Source organism: Heterocephalus glaber, unplaced genomic scaffold, assembly GCF_053883595.1.
Source record: "Heterocephalus glaber isolate CG9 unplaced genomic scaffold, H.glaber_assembly_v1.0 deba00001444, whole genome shotgun sequence".
Lineage (NCBI taxonomy): Eukaryota > Metazoa > Chordata > Mammalia > Rodentia > Bathyergidae > Heterocephalus > Heterocephalus glaber.
In genome coordinates, this window is record NW_028258297.1 from 4,813,087 (window position 1) to 4,818,908 (window position 5,822).

Below are 5,822 nucleotides of genomic sequence, written 5' to 3' on the forward strand. Positions count from 1 at the left end.
CCCACCCACCTCTGGTGACCGGGTATAGGGTCAGAGAAGTTCCCAGAGATAAACCTAGGGGCAACCCACTTTCCTGTCCCCCTTCTGTCTCTCTCAGACAGAAGCTTTCTTTCTTTCTCCCAATAAATTTTTTCTATTCTTAAAAAAAAAAGAAACCTAGACCCCCCTGACCCATAGGATCAAGTTGGAGGTCCGCTGAGTTCTGTCTCCGAAGAAGAACTTTCAGGACTCATCAGTAAGGCATAATGGGATTTATTAGGCAGAAATTTAGATTTAAAAGTTTACATTCAGAGCAGTAGAGAAATAGAATTCAGACCTTTGAGGGGGCATTGTGATCCTGAACTGGGCGCCTTTATGGAGCCTGGGGTGTTTTCAAGGTGGGGGATCTAGGATGTGTGTTCCTCCTGTCGGTCATATTACCTAGTGGGTAGCTACGTCAGCCCCCAAACCATTTCATGTGTTTGAAGCTGAGATCTGCTGCCCATTGATGTTGCTGCTTCCTGGAGCTGGAGGAAATTCAATTTACAGGTCAAAAGAGGCGGTCTGTGCACAAAAGGCCAGTTTGTAGGTGAAAGGGAAATGCCCAGGCCTACTGCATCTTGAGAGAAGAGAGAAAAAATTTAAACTGGGCTTGAGTAAATTTTGTGTCCTGAAATTGCAGTTTAAAAAAAAATACAGCATTTTTGGTTCTTTTGTTTTGAGACAGGGTCTCACTATGTAGTTCAGGCTGGCCTTGAACTCACTATGAAGCCCACACTGGCCTCAAACTCCTGACACTCCTCCTCCTGCCTCAGCCTCCGTGTGCAGGGATTACAGGCGTGCACCACCATGCCCGGCCTAAAGCACAGTTTTAAAACCCCGATTTCCTTGTCTTCTTTCTACCTATCTTTATTTCTTTTATCCCATCTCAGGGGGACTGAAGGATGCTGTACCCATGTCCCTGGCTCACTTCCTCTTCCCGGGAGGACTGGCTCTGCCTACCCTCCCTCCCTCCTTCCGCAGGTGTGGGGCCCGAATGATGATGCCCCAATTGTCCTGCTCCCTGGCCCTTGCTTTGTCAAAGGGACTTGGCAGATGCAATGAAGTTGAGGACCTGCAGGTGGGGACAGCCCTGGACCTATGTGACCACGGGGTCTTAAAGAGGGAGGAGACACTGGCTGGAGTCAGGCCAGGAGGGCAGGAAGCAGAAAACACCCGGCCCCAGAGGGGACCAGCCCTGCCCACACGCACTTCAGCCAGTGCCGATTCCAGGCCTCTGCCCTCCAGAACTGGTTCCCTGAGGGCTGGAGCCGCTAGCCTGTGGTAGTCCTTACAGATCCTGCAAGAAACTCCTGCAGCAGGGACCGCCCCCAGGAGGGGACAGCGGCAAGATCCCCAAACTTGCCCCAATCCTGAAATCTCGCCTGGGCCCCGTCCTGTTCCATGGCCTGCAACTGGGCAGCCTGGGGCAGCTGCCTCTGTGCTCCGAGCCTCGGTTCCTGCTGGAAAATAAGGGAACACAGGGACTTCCTGCAGTGGTGGCCAGGGGGAGGTGTAGGCAGACCCAGGGTCACCTGACAAGCCACTGCCTGTCAGGGCCACCAGGGCCACCAGGGCCACTGCAGTGGGCCCCTCCTCCTGACCCTACTCTGTCCCATCCCCACAGTGCCCTTGCCATCTGCCTGCCACTCTGTTCCTGCCCCTCCCATAGGCCTTTGTGTCTCACCTGCAGCGCTAGGTGTGCATAAGGGGAGGAGCCCTTACTCCCCACCTGCTCCCACCTGCCTGAGTGTTTTCAGCTCCAGAGCTGCTGGCAAATGTGGCTTTCAGGGGCTGTGGAAGCAGCTTGCAGGGCTGTCACTGGGGTGTGGGTGGGCTGCCTAGGTGGCGCATGGGATCCCCACATGGTGAGGAGGGGGCGGGTGGATGGTGGCAATGGGGCCCTTGGGAGCAACTGCATGCAGGGCTGGCACCAGGGTGGCCAGCAGCAGGACAGGCGGCAGGGTGTAGAAGGGGATGAGTCTCATTTGCCGTGCGCGGCAGCTGGGCAGCTGATGGGGACAGCATATTCTTTCCTCACTGTTCCAAGCACTGAACGAGCAGAGCCAGCTGTCCCCAGCCCTGGCCTTGGTTTGCACGTGGTGGCCCCACGGCGGTGATTTTTACCTGGTCTCTTCTTGCTAGGATTCCAGCTTCCCAGACCTGCCCCGGACTTTGAAAAGTTCTGGAGTGGGGTGCAGGGTGACCCCTTGTCTCCACTAGCCTGGGAGTGGGCGTCCCTGACCACAGTGCTGGTCCAGGAATCCTCTGCCAGGGCCTTCTCTGCTCCAGGGGTCCTTAGGGCCTTGTGTGCCACCCCCCCCCAAGCCCCTACCCTGATCAAGGGTCCAGCTGTTGTCTTCCTCCTGGGCTAGATTCATTCTGCTCCATTCCTCTCCCTTCCTCCCTCTCATGGGCCCCCAAAGATGTGTCTGGTGTGTCTTGAGGCCACCGGGGTGACTGCTGGACCCCCAGCCCAGCCCTGGGCCTTCCCAGTGGTTTTCCTTGTAGTCCTCTTACTCCCCAGAATGTACCAGGTAGCAGAGCCAAGGCTTCACCAGACCTGTGGGTTCCTCGGGGACTCAGGGAGCAGACAGCCCGAAGTTTGGGTTTGATCCCCTTGCTCGCCGTGTAGCCTCAGACAAAGAAGCCACTGGGACCTGAGTTTGTCACCTGCCAAGTGGAGCACAGTCCCCATCAGGCGAGGGTCAGCTAACAGTGCCCAGAATGGGGTTGGAGCTCAGCTGCACCAGTGCCCACGTGGCTGGCAGGCACAGAAATTCTGTCCCCAGGCCGGCCCTGCCTCTCCTGAATGGGCAGTGGGCAGAGTGCGGGCCTCTGTCCAGCAAGCAGCTCTGGCTTTTGTCAGGGGGGCCATGTGCTGGGGTGGGAAGGGCCTCTCTCACCACTACTGTTAATGTTATGTCATGGATTTTTTTTTGAAGTAAAGGGAAACAAAGAACACTTCCAAGGACTAACAGAGATTCAGGTTTCCACCTCACAGAATGAATCATATTAACATTTTGGACTACTCAGGTCTAATTTCCTTCCTTTCTTTTTATCCCTCCCTCCCTATTGAAAGCATCTCTCCCTTGTTCTTATGAAATGATTCATGTTCCTGTATCAGTCAGAATAACCTAGGTTGTGCTGCTATAACAAACAGCCCCCAAATACTGGTATCAGTAAGGCCAACCCTCTGAAGTAACAACTTCCATTTTCTCACATTCTGTAGACCAAAGCAAGCCACAAGGCTACCCCAGTGACCCAGGACAAGGGGTCCTGGCAAATAGCTGTGTGTCAGAATGCTGGCAAATAGCTGTGTGTCTATGCAGGACACAAAGCAGAAAAATACACTGTTGAGGCCCAAAAAGTCCCCATATCTGGCTATGCAGAAGCCACCAACCTTAATATTAAGTCTACAGTATTCCAGAAGATAGATAATGAAACAACAATATTCTTACACACAAATAAAATTAAGAGAAACCTAAAGGAATTGTTAAACTTCACGTGAACTATTTCTTAAGTGAATCCCTTTATGATAAAAAAAAAATTGAGTTTCTGAAAAACATGCAAAGATTAGAATGGTGGCAGAGGCTGTCACCTGTCTGTGTCTGTTTCAGACAGCACCTGCCACTCCCTGCTGCGAATGAAGAGTCCCAGCTGCCCTCCCTCCCCATTCTGCATTATTATTATTTTGAGATGGTCTCAGTTTAAAACATTCACATTATTTTTGGTAACTAAAATTCCTGAACGTGTTTAGCATTAGTTGTACATTTAAATCAACTTGCTGTCCACTACTGCTTTCCTTGGCTGGAGTGCATTGTGGCTTATCTGTATTTTTCCCCAGGAAGAGCTTGTGTACCTGTGCACGTGTGTGTGTGTGTGTGTGTGTGTGTGTGTGTGTGAGTGCATGCCCGTGCATGTACCAAGTCCTTTCTGCCAGTCGCCTGCATCTGCCCTTAGTGTACCAGTTATGAATAATTCCTGAGACCCATGTGAACCTGGTGCTTAGTGGTCGTAGGAGTAGACAGGTCCGGGCAGAAGCTCAGGCAGCAGTGATTCTTTACTTTCTTGCAAACAATTTTCTTTAGTCTCCTGCAGAGGGAGTGAGCTCTTCTGCAGTTTGAACCCAAGTGCCCCCTTTCCTGGCCCCTGGATGGAGTGTGAGTCTCACTGGGGCGGTGCAGGCAGCAAGGATGGAGGGCGATCAGGGACGCCAGCCAACCCGGCAGTGCCATGTCCACGTCGGGGAACCACTCTCTGATTCTCTCCATCTCTTTATCTTTTCCGAGGCAGCTGCTGTGGTGATCTGAAAGTTGCTCATTTGCTGTTCATCTGCGGCAGTTCTGGTCACTCACTCGGTCCCTACTCATCGACTCAGCGCAGGCTGCTTGCCAGCAAGGGTGACACTTTGACCCTTTGCACCTCACCCTCTTGTCCCAACCTCTGGTTTTGGGGGTTCTGGTCCTGTTTCTGGGCTTTGTGTCCCTCCTGCAACCTTTCCCTTCCCCTCCCTGTTTGGCAGCATTTGGAAGTTGCTACGGCGTCTTTCCATCCTATTCAACTTGGCAGCCCCGTGGGGTGTCATTTGCCCATGTGCTGGCCTGTTTGCTGCCACCTTTTGTATTCATCCCTTGATTCTCTTTGAGAGTCATGTCCACTGTGGCCACAGTGACTTATGCTCGCTGCAGGTGATGCTGGGTGCCCAGCACCTGGCTGGGGCTCCCTTAGGGGTGGAGGAGGTGTGCAGGTGGCCAGCAGTGGGGGCCAGGGTGGGGTGAGGCCATCAAGTCTGCTTCAGGGAGGACACTCCTGTTATTTCCTGATGAGTTCATGACCTCAGTCCCCAGTGGACATGAATTTGGGGTGCGCTATTCAGCCACTATACAGATGAGGACCTGGCATCGGCTTGGCCGAAGGCTGCTGACCTCCTTGGGGCAGAGGTCAGAGTGGGGGGACTCAGCACCCCCCAGTGTGGCTGTCCAGGTTCAGCAGCCCCTGCTGGGACCCAGCAACTGCTGACATTGGTGCCGACCGACTGTGACCGACTGTGCTCCCATAATTACAGGCCAGGCCAGGGAAAGTCCCCTGCCCTCCGGGAGACACAGAGAGTGATGACAATGATCTTCCACCCAAATGGCTTGTTCTGGGAGTGGCAGTCATTTCCTGTCTGGGAACAATTAAGGACCCAGGCAGAGCCGCTGTGATTGGGAGCTGGTGGCTGACGCTGTGGTTCCTCCTCGCCGCTGTGATAGGTTCCCAGAGGGCTCTGATGTTCCAAGCTACCTTTGGGACCACGCTCTGTGTGGCCCAGGTGACATGAATTCCAATCCCGAGCCTGGCGTCTCCAGGGCAGGAGCATGTCGGGCCCAGCTCGGCTTCCTCCTCCCCAGAGGGACAGTGTGAGCACCGTGGATCATCGGGGGTGCAGTCACGTGGGTCACTGACGGCTGGGCAGCGCAGGCCTGGCAGGAGGCAGGTGCTGGGGAAAGGACTGGCTGGACTGGGAGGAGCGGAGACGGTGGGAGGGAGTGACAGAGCTGTGAAGCGCTGTCCTTCGTGTTTTGCAATCACAGGAACACTCTGGAGCACACCCTGCCCGCTGGGCCCCAGCTGCATTTAGTTCACTCCCGTGGTCCTCAAAGTGGGCCCTGGGCCAGCACGCACCCACAACAGGAGCCCGGAGGAAGTGCAACCTCCAGGGCACCACCTGGGGCAAGAGGGGAGGGAACTCGGGCCAGAGGCCACAGGAAGTCATTGGAGGACACAGAGCATGCAAAAGTCCGGGATCTGCTGAGGCCTGA